General features: G+C 45.2%; 1 protein-coding gene across 2 annotated transcripts in view; it reads left to right on the forward strand.

Annotated features, from left to right (window-relative positions):
- The window catches only part of LOC145358038 (transcription factor HIVEP3-like), a 397,799-nt gene that overhangs the window by 188,205 nt on the left and 190,583 nt on the right, over positions 1 to 19,011 (forward strand). Inside the window, exon 1 of one of the 2 annotated variants that reach the window (XM_080211748.1) lies at positions 12,107 to 12,142. The exons of the other annotated variant lie outside the window; for it this stretch is intronic. The gene's annotated coding sequence lies outside the window, so the exon portion shown is untranslated. Of the gene's footprint in view, positions 1 to 12,106; positions 12,143 to 19,011 lie in introns of those variants that run through there. 2 annotated transcript variants of the gene reach the window in all.

The following is a 19,011-nucleotide window of genomic DNA, read 5'->3' on the forward strand; positions in this document are numbered from 1 at the left end:
AGGTTAAACTCGTGGTTATAAAACCCTCCCTTTAATACTTGTGGATATGTTATTTTTATCCAAATTGGATAAAGAAGCCCTTTTGTTTATCCAGAATACCAACCATATTGTGTTCCCATTATGATGGTAAAGTGTTAAGTTGTTCCTCAAATGCTCTTGCCAATTTGCTTCAGGTGTGGATCCCCTTGTGTTTCAGAAAAACACTTATCATCTGTCCTGAATTCCCCTCTCAGAATCCTGACCTTCCCTCCTCAAGCTCTATACAAAGGATTCTTTTGTCTTTGTTGGTATTAGAGGAAAGAATATACCCGAGGCTAACGCAAATGACTGCAACAAACACTGAGGCCATTCAAAGAGATGCAGCCAATGGCCAACAGTGAACCTCGGAATGTGTGAATTTCAGATCATTCCCATAGGTTCTGGGTCACCGCAAGCCACAAGTACTAGTCTAAAACCACCATGAGTTCCTCATTGACATCTATAATTCATTCGCCAAGCTTTGGCTTGTCTGAATCTCAGTTGGACTTGCTGTTATTCATGTTGCAAACCTTGGGAAAATTCACAGCACTGACTCATATGTATGGGCTGTAAATTGTCCTGAAATGTAATGCGTGACATGTATATGGACATAGCATGACATCCACCCTCTGCCACCCTCTCCACCCCATTCTCGCCAATTACCCTGCCCCTGCTTGTGTTCAGTAAAAAGTCTTGCAACACGAGGTTAAAGTCCAACAGGTTATTTGGAATCACGAGCTTTCGGAAGCACTTCTCCTCCATCAGGTGAGCACTGCGAAAGCTCGTGATTTCAAATAAACCTGTTGACTTTAACCTGGTGTTGTGAGACTTCTTACTGTGCCCACGCTGGCATCTCCACATCCTGTTTATGCTTCTCAGACAAATGGCGCAAACTGTTCGCTGTGACCCTAAGTATCAATTACAAAGGTGTTCGTTTTACCCCTGTAGAACGGGCAGAGTGCCAATTCATTTCTTGGCCAAAACGCAGCTAGACAAAGGACTAGGAGAATTGGGAGATTATTTTGGGCTGTTCAAACAGTTGTTTGCAGCTCTAAAGCATGGTGATCTGTCATCAGCTCCCTTCAGGCACTCCCGATGTCATTGGTCACCTCCCCCCCCCCCCCCCCCCCCCTACTCTGTGCAGCCTCTGAATCTCTTGCAATATGATGCTTGAATGAGGGAGAAGGATGAAAGGAAACCTCCACCTGCCTCATTCAGCTTTCATCGTGAGAGAGCTCTGTAAATTACATTGAACAGCAGTAATGCCAAAATGATGAATAAAATCATGATCCAAGTTGTGAGTGTTGGCTGTGATGTTACGAAGGGTTGGTTGAGGTCATCTCCAGGGCAGTTACTTCCCTTTTTCTTTCTCTGATCGGAGACATGCCGAGCCTTGTCAGCTTCACTCCTTGGCTTGCACAACTGATTTTGGGGAAGTGCCATAACGGCAAATGCTGGTCTACATGGAGAGATGGAACTTGGCTTTTTAAAAATCCTTGTGTTTCACCATGCAAATGGTGATTGCATGAACATTCCTTTGAAAGTGCTGGAGTATCCATTTACAGTGGCTCAGGGCTGGCACTCTCACTTTCAATTTAGAAGGTTGTGGATCCCTTCTGCACAAAGTGAGCACAGAATCTCAGCTTGGTTGTACCAGCGCAATCCTGCAGGAGCGTTGCCCTGGCAGCTCAGGGGTTCCTCTGCACTTTTTACTGAACGTTTAAGACCCCAAAAAGATCATAGAATCCCTACAGTGCAAAAGGAGGCCATTCAGCCCATCAAGGCTGGATCAACCACAATCCCACCCAAATCCTATCCCCACAACCTTACTTATTTACCTTGCTAATCCCCCTGAGACTAAGGCATGGCCAATCCACCTAATCCGCACGTCTTTGGAGGAAACCCACGTAGACACAGGGAGAATGTGCAGACTCCGCACAGACAGTGACCCAAGCCAGGAATCGAATCCAGATCTCTGGCGCTGAGAGGCAGCAGTGTGAACTACTGTGCCACCGTGTCACCCCATGAAAGCAAATGATTTTCTGGTCATTTATCCCATTTATGGTTGTGGATCCTTTCTGCACAAAGTGTTTTGGGACATCTGGAGATCATGAGAAGCGATATCTGAATGCAAGTTCTTTTTTCCTTCTTGACACAATTGTTGGATTGGGTCACTATTCTTGGAACACCAGGAGCAGGTAGTGGTTGGCTGCAACCATCTCTCATTTATCACATTGTTTTACCTGCATTGAACACAAATGCTGGTCAGTGTTTGAACTCATCCAGCCCAGATCTAGCCTACATGGTCAAGTGCCCAATCCCAGCATTCATCATGGAGAGCAGAATGTCTGCCTTTATCCCTGAATCTTTGATTCCATAGATTTACAGGGCTACAGGGAAATGGCCGGGGAGTTAGATTAGCTGACTAACTCAGTAGCTCTCTATAGAGAGCTGGTACAGGTTTGACAGACCAAATGGCCTGTGTTGTAACCATTCTATGATTGTGACTAACCGGTAGGTCATTGCAAATATTTTATCATCATACTGAGTTAAGATTTATTTTCAAAACATTGAAATTAACTTTATATAAATGTCAGTGTGCATTCTATATTCCTAGTGTCCAGGCTAAACCGAAAGCTATGTGCTGGAGTCATTCTAATCTCTACCACTTAATGCTTCATATATCACACTGTACACCTCCTCTTAACAGCCTTACTATCAATGTTCTCTCCACATTGCTGAACCCCATAACACTTTGGATCATTCTTGCTGTCCTGCGTTTTCCATTTGTCCAGTTATGTGTGCCACAAGGAAAGACTTCAACTTGAGGCTAGAATTCACAATAAAAGTGACTTTTGCCACGAGTTGCCCTGTTGAGTGACATTAAAGATGATTTCGCCACTTGGATTGGGGAGGAAAAATTGTAGCTTCGGTGATGGCGATGTGTCCGTAACATCATAACCTGCGATCCTGCTGATGTTTTCCAGTGTGGTTAATGTTACAACATAGAACAAGCCCATTTGGCCCACATGCTACGTGCTGGTGTTTATTCTCCACATGAACCTCTTCATACCCTTTTCATCTCACTCCATCAATATATCCTTCTCAAATTTCTTCCTCATGTGTTTAGCTGGCTTCTAGGTAGTTGTTCAGCAAGAAAGTCACAGGTTAGCAGGGGTAGTTGGGAAGGTGGAATTTGCAACAGAAGCTGATCAGTCATGATCTTATTGAATGGCGGAGCAGGCTTGAGGGCCCAAATGGCCTTACCCCTGTTCCTATTTTTTGTATGTTCATTTGTTGCCTTTAAATTATTCTGTGTTATTCACTTATTATGTGAGTCTGACATTCTAATCATTCTTTAGGTAAAGGAGTTTCCCCTGATATCACTATTGTACAGAAGAAGGCCATTTGGCCCATCGAGTCTACATCGACTACAATCCCACCCAAGCCCTATCCCCTTAGCTCCACTTATTTATGCTGCTAATCCCCCTGACACTAGCATCAATTTAGCATGGCCAATCAAGCTACCTGCACATCTTTGGCCTGTGGGATCCTATTGGTGATGATCAGATATTGATTCACCTTGGTTTTGGTCTGTTCCAAGAATGGAAACATTTTCTCTATGTCTCACACTCAAATCCTTTCGTGATCTGAGAAACATCCAACGGATCAACCCTCAGCTTTCTTTTCTGGAATATCAGAAGTAGGAGCAGGAGTACACCATGACCCTTCGAATCTATTCTACCACCAAGTACAATCACATTTGATTTTCTGCTTCAACTCCCCTTTCCCACGTTGCTGCTTTCTCAGGAGACAGAAAATCCCTCTCGATTGGACAGAACCCCAACCCTTTCTGCTTGACAGAGTATCTAATTTCTGATCTCACCCATGTAGTTCTGTAAGTTTATTTATTAGTGTCACAAGTAGCCTTACATTAACCTTGCATTGAAGTTACTAGGAAAATCCCTTAGCTGCCACACTCCGGCATCTGTTCAAGTACACTGAGGGAGAATTTAGCATGGCCAATGTACCTAACCAGCACATCTTTCGGACTCTGGGAGGAAACTGGAGCACCCGGAGGAAACCCACGCAGACACGGGGAGAGCGTGCAACTCCGCACAGAAGTGACCCAAGCCGGGAATCGAACCCAGGTCCTTGGCACTGTGAGGCAGCAAAGCTAACTGCTGTGCCACCGTGCTTTGATATTCTGTCTTATAATGTGGAAACCAACACTGTACGCATGGTTACCTGAAAGTGTTGCAGACAAAACTATAGAAGTGGTATGTTTCAGCAATCCGTTGGTTCCCTCTTTGACTTGATGATGCCTCGGGGCTGTGCTAAGTGTCAAGTTTGGCAGCGGATATAGACGGACCCTTCTTACACCCCAGCACTTTAAGCCAATAACTCATACCTGTCAGCCAGCCATATTTCAGTATGTTATCTATGGCCAATGTAAATAAAGTTGGCTTGACATGTTAAAAGTGTCTGTCTCGTCCAGTTTAAGCTTTCATAATTACTCCAAAAGCTGGGCGCAGAAGAATGGCTGTTTTTATTAAACCCAACTACATTTTGGAAATAATAAACAACTTGCATCTTAGAAAGAATCAGTGCTTCATGTGAGTTTCGATTCTACCCCTGGAATCCTGTCTTCTAATTGTAGCCCACCGCTTCCCCTGCAATAACAAAACTGTCTAAGCGCTTAAACACTCGGACCTGGTGCTGCAGAATATGTTGGATTGAATAGTGTCTGCTAACATCTTCTTGCCTGGAGGGCAAAAGCCAAACTGCTTCATCCACGGCAGGAAAACCTCCCCATCTTTGCTGGCTGGAGGACACATTTATTATTTAACATTTTGCACAGAGTCTATTACGTTCAGACAACTGACCCAACAGGCCCCCGATGTCCTTCTGACAGCTCTCTCGGAGCTGCTTTGTTACCTCAGGCATCCCAGTATCATTTCTCTTCAAACCGCAGCTCACTCTGCAAGTTAATTGACCCAAGTTACCATCTTTGGCACGGTATCCTTCTGGTATTACCCACAAGGTATCAGCTTTAATAATGGCGGGGGGTGCGGGGGGTGCGGTGGGGATGGTGGTGGGTAGATGACAGGCACCACAGCTCTCTCAGGTTTCACCCTTACCCACCCATTCCCCTGAAACTTTTCAGAAGGTGAAGGGCCAGATTGGAGGCAATTCTTCAGGCACCTGTTGTCAATCCAGAAGGAAGAAGGAACTCTTCCAGTGTGGACAAGAAAAATATAACAAAACTTAATCTAACTTATAAATCAAAGAAAAGGTTTAGTAAAGAAACTTCATTACTCCAAACTTGAGGCCTCACCCTGGGCCTCTCCAAGCAATCTCACAATTCCCACAGGTTCGTATTTAAACTGAGTCAACTGGTCAGCTGATCATCACATCAGTCTGTCATTGGTTACATGGTTTAGTAGGTCAGCTGACCCTTACAGCTTGTTACCATTGGTCACATTACAACAGATCCAATGTTATTACCAGTTACATTCTAACACCTGTTACTCCATCGTAGGATTGCCACCTCTCAGTGAACATTCTCACAAGACCTCCCTCCTCTAATCACCTCGCTTCTTGCTATAGGTCACTCATCATATCCATCCTGCCATCAGTCTTTGAATGGACCCACCATATATTAAGCTGACCTTTCTCTACACCCTAGCTATGACTGCAACACTACATTTTGCACCTTCTCCTTTCCTTCTTCCCAATGTACTCTATGAATGGTATATCCTGTCTATACAGCACACAAGAAACAATACTTTTTGCTGTATCCCGATACATATGATAATAATAAATCAAATCATATCAAACCTTCACCAGGACTGCTTTTCCCTACCAATAGGAAACTGAGGAGGTTTTTCATGGCTTGATATTGGATGATTCCTCACCTTCTAGTAACAGCATTGCCCCCATCCCCCCATCTCCAATATTTTTAATGAATTTGATTGAAAAGTCACATATTTCATAAAAGCACTACTGTGGAGTTTTCCTCCTGAGTGTCTTTTGCAGCTGTGTCCAGCAAATGATTCTTTAATATCTGTGGACTCCAGGTTAATCCCAGAGGCATGGCCATCCTTACCCTGTGTACCAGTGCATTCCAACAGGGCAGCACTCTGGCTGATTTCTCCTCTCCCTAAGTTCAGGTTGCCGAAGGCTCTGTCAATCCCCTTAGGCTGAGACCAGCTCACAGAGTGCTAGCTGTGGAGTGAAATTAGGGCTGACCATTTAATTTCACAACTCAGTCATTCAGACTAATAAAATCAGTTTCGGCCTTTCCTTCCTCCTTCCCCCCAGAGGGATTAGGCGGGTAAATATGTAGGGTTATGGGGATGGCACCTGGGTGAGACTGCTATGGTGTAGAGAAATCGTCGGACAGAAACACGTCACTTGGTCATGTCTTTCTTGGTGTTTATCATCTTCAGGGGACGATAACTTAATCCCACATTCTAAGGTCACCGCACGTCCAACATTGACCCTGGAGACCCCAGACATTGAAAATTAATCTCCAGGTCAGTGTTGGAAACAACCTTTTGTTGCCAGTTGTTCCTTCTGCTGCTGAGACCATGGACTAATCCTGAGCAGAACAGGCTTGGCTTATCCATTGCATATAATGGCAAACAGCAGCTAGGCCTCTCACCAACATGAAAATCAGGCAGATCCAAAGATGTGCAGATTAGGTTGATTGGCCATGCTAAATTGACCCGAGTGTCAGGGGATTAGAAGGGTAAATATGTGGAGTTATGGGGATAGGGTCTGGGTGGGATTGTGATTGATGCGGACTCAACAGGCTGAATGGTCTGCTCCTGCGCTGTAGGGGTTCTGTGATCATATGGTTCTATGAATGGGCAGGAAAGCTGCTCCTCTTGTTCACTGTCCAATCACTGAAGCTGATAATTACCCTTCTTGTGTCTTTCCCACTCTTTATTCGTGTATGTGGGCGGCACGGTGGTGCAGTGGTTAACACTGCTGCCTCACAACTGCAGGGACCTGTGTTCGATTCCCGCCTTGGGTCCCTGACTTCAGAATCTGCACATTCTCCCCGTCTTTGTGTAGGTTTCCTCCGGGCGCTCCGATTTCCTCTCTCAGTCCAAAGATGTGCAGGTCAGGTAGATTGGCCATGGTAAATGTACAGGACTATGGGAATAGGCCTGAATAAGGGACCCTTTCAGAGAATTGGTGAAGTCAAGCGGCCTTCTGCACGGTAGGGATTCTATGATATGTGCTCATTTACTCATCCATGCCTTGGTGACCCCATTATTCTGTCATGTACATGTGTGTCTGTCTCTCAATCTTCTCCCTGATGTGTGGTGTTTATCTGACCCTCTTCCCTTCTCTTTCTTTTGTGCTCTCTGTGTCTGTCTTATTGTCTATCATTATGGACTAGATTATCCCATGGGCTTCAGGATCCCAAAGGGCCAGCAGCTTAGGGGTCTCAACAGGTCCCACTGAGGGAGGTGGACACTCCTGAGGCAGGCTGCAAAGCGTGAGGGTGCCTCAAAACGATCATGTTTTCAGAAGGATTGAACATTCAGCAAATTAATCCATGGCCGCAAGCTGCCAGGCCTTCACTGTGGAGGAGGGAGCCCCTGTATAGGATGACCTGTGGCTATGGCTTTGGTCTTCACAGCCCAGTGGATGCATGCTGGGCTGTTTTGCAGGATACTTCTCTGACCCCTCCTGGCCTGCTGCCCTGAAGCCATTATCCTTCCAGCTACAAGCTTCAGTCATGTGAGGAGGCCCTTGTGCCACCTGGAAAACCCAGATAGCATGTGAAGAGTGCCCTGAATTGGCACCTTAATTGGTCTAATTAGCTACCCACCACTGGCACGTGATTAGCTATCACCCCTCAGAAGCTGCCCCCCGCTGAAAATGGGCCAGAGAAGGGGATCATGGTGCCACACGCACCTCCAAACCTGCCAGAATGTGCTGCAGAATCCAGTGTAATATCCTTCTGCCGTTTTCCTTTTGAAGTTATTTGCTATTTGCTGTCTGTCTCTCTCGGGTCTATCGTTGTTACGCCTTTATTGTAATTGTTTCTGGTTTCTTCTGCTGGTTCTATTATATTGTTAATTTCCAGGTAGTTTAAGTAAGAAAACGCTGGAAATAAATGACTGTTTGATTGGTATGTGAATAAGAAAGTTAAATGAAGGAGGGCTTTTAATGCAACATTGCTGGGGGTGTTAACTACTTTTCTGTTTCAGAAGCTGGTGAACCAGCTGTGCATTGTGCATATTTCCTGTTTTGACTAAAAATTAGTCACCTTTTTCAACTTCTGTCTACCTGGTCGCTTTCGTATCCATTATGTGTCTCTCTCTACCTCAGCATGTTTTGTTTTATAGTAGTTTAATCCATTTCTTTTTTTACCATTATTGGTAAGTTGTCCACCCTATTCCTCGCACAATCTAATGCAGATTTACAATGTTTTTCAATGTTTATGCTCTAGTACTCCCACAATCCTTTGTCTTGTTCGGTCTTTCCTGATAGTGATAACCTCTCTTCTCAAGGTTGTTAATACACCATGCAATGTGGAGTTCAACCATAACGTTGAGCTCCTGGTTTAATTTCTGAACTTTGACCTGTGTTTAAAACCCCACTTTAACAGCGATGTCCAGCTCTGCCACATTACCTGCCTCCAACCCCTTCACTTCTACTTTGCCGATGAAACCTGTATGCGCCCCGTCATTGTCTCCTGTCTTGACTACTCTACTCCAATCCTCCCGTTCTCTGGTCCCTGTAAAATCCAACTTGTCCAAAACTCTACCTTTTCTAAACTAAATCCCTCTGGCCTCGTGTGCTCTTTCTATTTTATCTGGGGGAGGTGATGGCCTAGTGATATTATTGTTAGACTAGTAATCCAGAAACTCAGCTAACGTTTTAGAGACCCAAGTTCAAATCCCACCACGGCAGATGGTGGAATTTGAATTCAATGAAAAAAATCTGGAATTAAGAATCTCTTGATGACCATGAAGCCATTGTTGATTGTCGGAAAAACCCAACGGGTTCACTAATGTCCTTTAGGGAAGGAAATCTGCCATCCTTACCTGGTTAGGCCTACATATGACTCCAGAACCCCAGCAATGTGGTTGATTCTCAACAACCCTCTGAAATAGGCTAGCAAGTCACTCAGTTCAAGGGCAACTGGGGATCAGCAATAAATGCTGGCCAGCCCTTGTCCCACAAATGGATAAAACAAAACATTGACTCCTTGTCTGTCAGTGTGTTCAATAGAAAATTCTGAATTTCCATCCTGCCTCTCTAACCTTTTCTTGTTTTCCTTCTTCCAACCTCTTCACTTCCTTTAAACCTCCTCATTTAATACCTTGAAAATTAACTTCAAACTTCCACTCATCACTTTTAATCCTTTCCTCAGTGCCCATCTGTTTCTTTTTGAGTAGGTTTGAAGAATGTTATGTTCCATAGAATTTAAAGCTAGAAACAAGTTATTCATCTCAGTTGATCTATATTTCATCTGAGCCCCCTCCAACCCTACATCATCTAATTCCATCAACATTCCGAGCTATTCCTTTCTCCCACATGTACTTATGAAGCTTCCCCTTAAATGATCTGTGCTATTTGCCTCCAGCACTCCATTTGGTAGAAGCTCCACATTGAAAATATTCTTTGTGTAAAGAGGTCTACCCCAAATTGCTTATTAGAGTTATTAGTTATTATGTCGCATTTATTGCCGTAAGCTTTATTGTTCCCTTGAAGTGGAACCATCCTTGCTGCGCCTACCCTATTGAAGAGTGGCATAACAACACAGTGGTTAGCACTGCCGCCTCACAGCGCCAGGGTCACTGTCTGTTTGGAGTATGCATATTCTCCCCATGTCTGTGTGGGTTTCCTCCGAGTGCTCCAGTTTCCTCCCACATAGATGTGCAGGTTAGGTTGATTAGCCATGCTAAACTGTCCCTTAGTGTCACGGGGACTAGCAGGGTAAGTATGTGGGGTTATGAGGGTAGGGCTGGGCTGGGCTTGATGGGCTGAATGGCTTCCTTTTGCACTGTAGGGATTCAATGATTCTATGATAATTTTAATGACCTCTGTTAACAGTCACCTGTAGTATAAAACCTGGAAGTTGCTGAAAAGGGAGACATACTGCCAGAGCTTTTTGTGTTGCTCTCATTAGGACAAACCCAAGAATGTCAAATTTCAAATAATCACAACAATTAATGCTGCAAAGGAAAAGTATAATGATTACTTGGGAAGTCAACTCCGATTGGTTAAGTGTTGCCATGGAAAAAGCAATGGGGAACTATAGGCTCTACAAGCTCCCGAATAATTCAAAAAAGCTGCCAGGCTTAACATTTTCTTTTGTTTACAGCTATGTCACGAGAAGCATTTCCTGCTCTGGGTGGTCGGGTATGGGATAGAGTCAGGACCTGACAACCGTGGATGCAGTGCATAGTCTGCCTTCGGGGCAGGTGAATGCCTATGTGAGCTGGTTAGCAGATCCACCTGGATCCTGTGGGACTTTGATTGGTTTATAAGTTATGAGGCTCTCGAATACTCCCCCCTCATCCTCACCCAACCTACCCCCTACCCCCAACCTCCCTCCTCTCCATGATCCTTCATATCCTTATGCATCCTCCATAGTCACTCACTCATAATATGGATTGGACATCAGGTGCCAAGTGTAATACGGACCTCACTCATATACACATGAAAAAGACCCCATTCATAAAATTCATTCACAGCTTTTAACTCTCCTCAAGCGGTTAATCACTTACAAACACAAACAGGTTTCTATTCAGTGGCCACACCAAAACCTTTAATAGTCGCTTTAACTGTCAGTCAAACTGTGAACTCAGAAAACTCTGCTGAGATACTTGTAACTTTTGATACTCAGCCAAGCTTTCGTAATGACTTAATTCTAGGCCTTGGGGAGATTTAATCAAAAGGCTCTACTGAAACTGTGTGACCAGATGCTACTTTTTTTTCCAAACCTATGCACATAGAGCACACCAGAATGATAGGGAATGGGAGAGCTTGATCTTGGTTTCGGACAAAGCTGGGCTTAACCCTCTCTCCACTCACATTGTCTATACTTAAAACTTGATTATCTGTAAGGATTTGCATTCCAACTATTATTTTGTAAATTAAACTTATGCCCTGTTTGTGAACTGAACTCCCGAATAACTCAAATGTCTATGTATGCCCTGTTTTGAACACAGCTCCTCAGTCACCTGAAGAAGAAGTGACACTCTGGAAGTTGTCCTACCAAATAAACCTGTTAGGCTTTAACCTCATGTTGTGAGACTACTTACATGTCATAGGCTGACAGGGTCATAGGGCCAGACGTTTAAAAATGGCAGACAGACCCGGAGTGAAAGTCCAGATCCTATCCCGGATTGAAATGTTGGCAGCAGGGGGCAAGAAATGGGAGTGGGGCATGGATCACACAGACAGGAAACACAAACTCAGCAGGGCTGTTTCAGCTGAGTGCTGAATTCAAGCAAACCCCATTTTGGCTGGTCTGAAGACCTTAACCTGCAGTGAGGGAGTCTTGTTAATGAGTTGGGTTTGTAAATGCTCATGAATGGCAAATAAAGTTTTTATACCACTGATATGCACTGTCAAGATCTGAAGTTTTTAAATATCCTGTTCTCTAAGCGCTAAAGCAAAAGATTGCAATTGTCAGTAAGAGTTAAAAAAAACCATCTGTGGGACAGTATTCATTGACAAGCATAGACCATAGAACAGTACAGCACAGTACAGGCCATTCGGCCCTCAATGTTGTGTCCTGAAGTCATGAAAAGCGCTATATAAATGCAGATTATTCTTTTGGTCATCCGAGGACAAGCCTTTGATGAGGCCACAGACTTTTCATGATCCGATCACTTCGTAAATGATGAAAATTCGCCAACCCTGACGACTGGATGGGTGGTGGACTGAATTTCATCACTCAAGTGCCATCCCTCATCCAGTCTAATCCGTGTTTACTTGGCTTCCCTCTTGATCCCTCTCTAAGTAAGAGTTGACAATAAGCTGTCATTACTCTACTTACGTTCCCGAGCCATCTGCATGAATAAAGTGTAATTACAGGAAGCTGTGTGGGTGGCTGGACAATCATCAAATAGAAAGAAACAGAAAGGTAAGAGTTTGGCTTTCCTTTGGCGGGATGGTGGGGGAAGGTTAGAGGGAGGGTGCCTTTTGATCCAAGGTAATCAATATCTCTGTCATTTCCCTCCTTGTCCTCGCTTTCACTCCCGGTTGGTTTGTCTTCTGTCCAACAATTTGATTCTTTCCGGATGGGGCACTGAATTTAGCACTCATTCCAGTTCCCATCTTCCCTCTGAGTGTTGACTGAATGCAGCAAATGTGGAAATAAAACTAATGACTGGGGAAAGATATAACCCGTGCCGTATAAAACTGTCTAAGATAGCAGTGGATAGAGGAGGAAAGGGGGGGGACAATTAAGGTCAAACAGGGACAAGTGAAGAAATAGTAGAATTAAGAAAATATTGGGGGGGGAATGGGGTTAAAACCTGGGACAAGGCCATTGGGAAAAATCCCCTTGGTGCAGCAGTAGCTGTGAGAATAAACAGGATATAGTGAAACATTACAGCAAAAGGACAAAGCTAATTTGCAGTCAGCTCCCTGCAAATCCACCGGGGTGACGGACCACATTACAGGGAACTCCAATGGAAAATGGGAATCAGCCTTCAGAAGAGTGGAGGAAAGCAATTGGAAGGAAATAGGTTGAGGGAGCCTTATTATTGGGAAGGAAAATGGAACAGGTCATCACTTGTCCTTTGAAAAAGGCAGAAGGGAAAGGGGGGGTGGTTTGTGCAGAGAGGACAGTTGAAAGAAGGGAATGTTCAAGAAAAAAGATCCTCTTTCTTTTTCTCTCTGCCCCTCTTCCCCTGGCACCCTGGTGATATAAAAAGCATCAGAGTCTGTGTTGGCCAACTGCAGATTCTGAAGGCTGTGCTTCATTCCCTGCTGAACAGCCTCAAGTCTGATCATATGACCCCAGGCCTGGCTTCAGTGGAAAGTGCAGACATCAGCAACAGCAGGCTGATTCCAGACGTGGCATCACTTTCTCTCTGGCGCTTGTCTATATTTCCACCCTGGTCCTTGTAGCAATGCCCCCGACCCTGCCCCTTTTTGTCCCCTCCCCCCCCCCCCTCACTTTGCTGTAACAGCGTGTTTCCAGCATCCTCGCAGTTCAGTTGAAAGATCAGACAAAGGGCTGCATTTAAGCTGTGGCGCAGAATATATTTTCGGACCTGCTGAAGAATGAAAGTGCTGCAGTTTAAAACCACTCCTTTATTATTCTGTTATTGTATAGGATCTGCTGTCTGGACTCCTTAGAGGCGATTGGCCCAGAAGTGCTGAATTAGTGGGAAAACTGTTCTAGATCACGACAGTTCAGCTCCTCACTCGAATCTCCCCATTCTGTACAATGCAGAGGTCTCAATCGTGAATCTCATTGAAGACCTGGGGGGGGACAGGGCCTATTTACGCTGGAATCTGACAGCTCCAGAACTCTGCTCATGCGCAGTGGTCCCGATCTGTCAGTCTCCCCATTTACTGCTGGTGCTACCTGTCCAGTCTCCCCGCCACAGCCCGATCGCAGACCCTACAACAATTCCAGGGCCAGCCTGAACCCTTCCCCCACCCCCCCGGACCCCCCACCCCGGAGTGCACCAATGTCCAGCCCATCCTCCTCCAGCAGTGGCGATCCCCCCAACACCATCGCCCCCCCCACACCATCACCCTGGCAGACCTCCCCCCAGCTGACTTCCTCCCTGGGGTCAGACCCCACCCGGAAGGCAGGCACACCTCTGGCAGACCACCCCAGCCCACCCCACCCCAATCACTACCCTCCCTTCAGCCCCAGCCGATCCCCATGCAGAGTGGCAGCGAGATCCCCTACACCCATGATCACCCCTATACCCCGGCCCACTTGGCACTGCCCGATGCCTGGTAGGCAGTACCAAGGTGCTCCCCAAGCATGGGCATTTTGCCCCTTGGGCACTGCTGGGGGAACAGGCTAGCACTGCCAGAGTGCCCATGCCCAGGGGGCACCACCCCCTACTGCCCAGCCCTTGGGGGGGCCCCGATTGTCCCCCTTTCATTCCGGCAGAATCTCCCCCTAGTTCCCCAAAAGTAGGGAGCTAGTCTGAACCCTGCTGGAATTAAGTACTCCTGACGGGGTGGGAGATTCAATCAGGACTGCAAGCTCCTGATGATGACATGTAAAATATATTTAAAATACATTAAAAAAAGATTTAAATTACTTACCTGTCTTCCTTCCGGTTTCTAGCATGGTCTGGTCTCTGACTATTCTCTGGCTCTGGGAGATGCGCATGCATTCCCAGCGCATGTGCAAATCCCGGAACAAGGCCAATGACACGCATCTCCCAGCCCGACCTGCCAGAAAAGTTGCGGATCGGGATGGGAGAATCGCCCCCCTTGTTTCTGCTTTGGTTTCACCTTGGCCCCAGTTCCATTGGCCTCTTGGCGATGACAGTAAAATTCATGCAAAGTTTACACTCACAGCGATCAATGTGCTGGGGTGAATATTAAACTGCCCCTTTGGGGACCGTGGCCCCTTTTGAAGCCTGAAATGTCAATTTAGACATTTCACAAATGATAATGATACTCAAAATGCACTTTTGTTTTTGACAAATTGACCGAGTGATCAATGTTAAGCAATATTAACCTCCTATGAAACTCCGCTGTAAGGAAATCATCCCCAAGAGGCTGTAGATGATTATCCCTGGTAATAGCCCTGAATCCATTGTACATTTGCATGCCAAATGTTCTGTCTGCAATTCCGACAGGGTTGTTACTCTTCTTACTTTTCATGTTAGAGGCTCCATTAAAAATAAGGACAGCAGAATGTCACCTGAATGCATTGAGCAGTCTCACTAATATCGCTGGGCTACATCTTCTAATAACTCTCAGCTCTTCAGCAAGTTTAAAGTTTATTAGTGTCACAAGTAGCTTACATTAACACTGCAATAAAGTTACTGTGAATATCCCCTAGTCGCCACACTCCGGCACCTGTTCGGAGACACTGAGGGAGCATTTGCACCTAATCAGCGCATCCTTTGGACTGTGGGAGGAAACCGGAACACCTGCAGGAAACCCACGTGGATACGGGGAGAAGGTGCAGACTCTGCACGACGGTGACCCAAGCCAAGAATTGAACCTGGGTCCCTGGCACTTTCAGGCAGCAGCGCTAACCGCTGTGCTATGAATTTATCAAAAGTACAGAAATGTTTGCATTTCTACATTACATATTGGTAATAATACATAGCAATCTGCACAAAAATCAGTAGTATGTTGCAAAGATTTTGAGTAACTTTCCTCTGCGTGACTTTTGGTGGATAAAAGGAGTATTCCATCTTTACAACTCCACTGTATCATGAGATGCGGCATGATACAAAGCAGATGATTCTGTTTTTCCTCTGTCAAAAATGTCTCATTCCATTACTTATTGCAGTTGCTGAATCACTGTAGCTTTGGCAGTTTGTGGTTGAGTTCCAAGCAATTCCCAGTATTGGACAAACATCGCAAACACTGCCTCAGTGTTACTGTATGTTTTCTTGTGATGTAATGCGCCGAGCTTCATTCTTATCCAGTTACATGCAGCCTTTAGAGGCTCCTCTTATTGCCTAAAGCCTTCGTTAAGGTTGCCTCAGCGTTTGCGTGTCAGGATGCACAGCGCAAGCCTGAAAGCAAACTTGACAGTTTGGAACAGTATTACATCACTGTATTGCAATCAGCAGGCTGTAGTCAACAGAAATGTCCGATGTAGTCCAGAATTGCACTTTAGAGAGAGAAAAGGATGTGCGAACAGGTACTTTTATCAAGAGCTGAAATGCAGGTAGGTTCCAAATTGGTTCATGACAATGTCTTGATGCCTCCTGCCTTTCTGCGGCCGAATACTTCTGAGTACACGTTTACATAGCATCATAAACAGACAGATTGCTGTTTTGTTCTTCTTTGCCTGCTCAAGCCATTCCTCTAAACTGAGGAGAAAAAACATTATAGAATCCCTACAGTGCAGAAGGAGGCCATTCAGCCCATCAAGCCTGCACTGGCAACACTCCCATCCAGGCCCTGTCCCCGTAACACTCTGAATTTACTCTGTTGATACCCCGACACGAAGCGGCAACTTAGCATGGCCAGACAACCTAACCTACACATCTTTGGAATGTGGGAGGAAACTGGAGCACCCAGAGGGCACCCACGCAGACATGGGGAGAATGTGCAAACTCCACACAGGCAGTGACCCAAGGCCGGAATTGAACCTGGGCTCCTAGTGTTGAGAGGGAGCAGTGCTGACCATTGTGCCACTGTGTATAATGCTTTAGATGCCAATTGACTGAGTAACAATGGATTAAAGTCTCCTTTTGAGAAATTTACAAAGCACATTGAGATGTCAAGAGCTTGTGGGGAAGAATATAAGGAAAGAAGGAAAATGTGACCCATTCCGTTTGCTGTAGTACTCTGTTAAAGAAGCACTGTTGCTTTGTAGGCTGTCTTCATGGATTAGTCAATTGGGAGTTGCAGGAGTGGTGATACTACGCCCTTCGTGGCTTCCATCTGGCTAATAATGTGGAACTAAAATTAAATAAGTGAGGGAGCTAAGGAAGGAAGCAGCAACTTGTACTCTGGTTGCATGCATCTACTATACTTCACATCCACGCCATTGGGCAGCACAGTGGACTTTCTGCTGAGCTTGCATTGAGGAATTGAGGAAGTTAGAAGTAAGAAGGGGAAGTTAGGGCAAACCTTTTCATCCGTGGACTTGAGGAATAAGTTGCAAGTAAGATTTGTTAACTGTCGTGGATCCCTTAGAAACTGAAGGTTCAGCCTGAGGACATTGCTCAGAGCAAACCCAGGAACACATAGCAGCACTGAACTAAGTGATGCTTTATCTTTCATTTTCTTTGAAAGGTTTCATTTATTAGTTATAAAAATAATGGAGATGTTGGGGGACCCTGCCCCAACAACAACCAGAAGCCAGAGCTCTGGAGGATAGAGCAGCAGTAGATGTGTGGGAATCAGTGGATTCAAATCAGGAATCTGTGACAAAACTTTCAGGAATACTCCCAACCAGACTCGTCAACCCCAGTTACAAGGGAAACGCATTCAAGTAGATGGCGTCAACAAACCCAACAAATAATTAAATCCAGCATTGACAGGATGTGTTTTTGGAGGTAAAAGTGATGCCGTGGGAAGGTGGATAATTGGGTGGATTTAAAAATAAGAGGCCAGCCTCTCCAGATAATGGGCTTTTCCTAAAATCCCTTCCGCTCTTGTGAAAACCGTTGCTTTTCATAGCCTCGAGCCAACTATTTGTGTTGTATCTGCAGGTTCTGAAATAGAACAGGTGACCTTGCGCTGCAGTGAGTCTCAAGTTCTCCTGCAGCATTACATAGAAAGAATAAGGTGAGGCACCAACAGCTGAACCTTTCTCCAAGGGCATTCAACACAGAATCACCAGAATGACAACAGGGCTTCGAGGGTTAATTTATTAAAACAGTTAATGTAAATTCTCCCTGCAGAAGATTTCAGAGTAATATGTCCGAGGTTATTAAAATGTTGAAATGATTTTAGAGAATCATAGAATCCCTGGAATGCAGAAGGAGGCCATTTGGCTCATCGAGTCTGTACCAACAACAATCCCACCCCCTGTCTCCGTAACCCTACATGTTCTCCCTGCTAGTGCCCACTAAGGGGCAATTTAGTACAGCCAATCAGCCTAACTCGCACAAGGTTGGACTGCGAAAGGAAACTGGAGCAGCCAGAGAAAACTCATACAGACACAGGGAGAACATGCAAACTTGACACAGGCAGTGACCCGAGGCCAGAATTGAACCCGGGTTTCTGGCGCTGTGAGGCAACAGTGTTAACCACTATGCCAATAATAGCACAGACTAAAGCCAAAAAAGGAAAGAGCAGTTGAAATACTAAGTGGTTTAGGGATGGAATTGCATAAGGCCTTGGCAGAGGAAGACATGCCCTCCAGGAGTGGAACAATGGAAATTGGAGATGTACAGGAGGCCAGAATTACAGGTGGGCAGAGATCTTGGAGGATTGTAGGGATGGTAGAGATTGCAGAGATAGGAAGGGCCAGAGCATGGAAGGATTTGAAAACAAGAATGAGAATCTTAAAATCATGATGCTACCAGGATCTTATTTCCACCTACACTTTGAATCTATCTCTGCACGGATGACTATGCATCATTGAGACCCAAGCACAAAAACACAATGAGAAACATGGAGACAATGAATGGGTGACTAATTGCTACCCTTTTTTTGTGAATGAGACATTGAATCTATAATGCCGATAAAGCATCAGAAAAGATTCTACACTTTAGCTCCTGAATTAAACTTCTTCCAAAACAGCCTTGACATTACTGTACGAAGGATTTACTTTAATGGCTTTAGTCTGGAAGCTATTTGAGTGAGGGGCAATTGCATGACCTGTTATTTAATTCATTAAACAGGTAGGATTGTCAAAGGAACAAATGAGTCATTTTGTGTTATGGATGCATTTTAAAAACCATTTAGATCACCTTCAAATATGACTTACCATCCCATGAAGTGTAGACCCTGACAATTCTCAGGCTGAAATTCTCCCATATCGCGCCCCCCCCCCCCACCATGGGAATCATAGTGGGTGCCACAGAAAATTCAGCAGACCATTCAAAGATCGGTTGAGCTTGGGTGGGAATTTCCGATCTTGAGGCCAGAGAATCCTGCTGTAGATAGACAGAAAACCCTTTAACACCTGCAAAAGGGGATGTGGCCGAATGTTTTGCTTGGAGGATCCGGGCAGGAACTGCTGCTCTGTTACTTGCAACAGGGGTCACCATAAGATATAGAAGCAGAATGAGGCTATTCGGCCCATCGAGTCTGTTCCACCATTCAATTATGGCTGATACGTTTCTCAACCCCATTCTGTCGCCTTTTCCCCACAACCTTTATCTCCTTACC

This window comes from Carcharhinus amblyrhynchos, chromosome 24, assembly GCF_965287045.1.
Source record: "Carcharhinus amblyrhynchos chromosome 24, sCarAmb.v2.hapA, whole genome shotgun sequence".
NCBI classification, from domain to species: domain Eukaryota; kingdom Metazoa; phylum Chordata; class Chondrichthyes; order Carcharhiniformes; family Carcharhinidae; genus Carcharhinus; species Carcharhinus amblyrhynchos.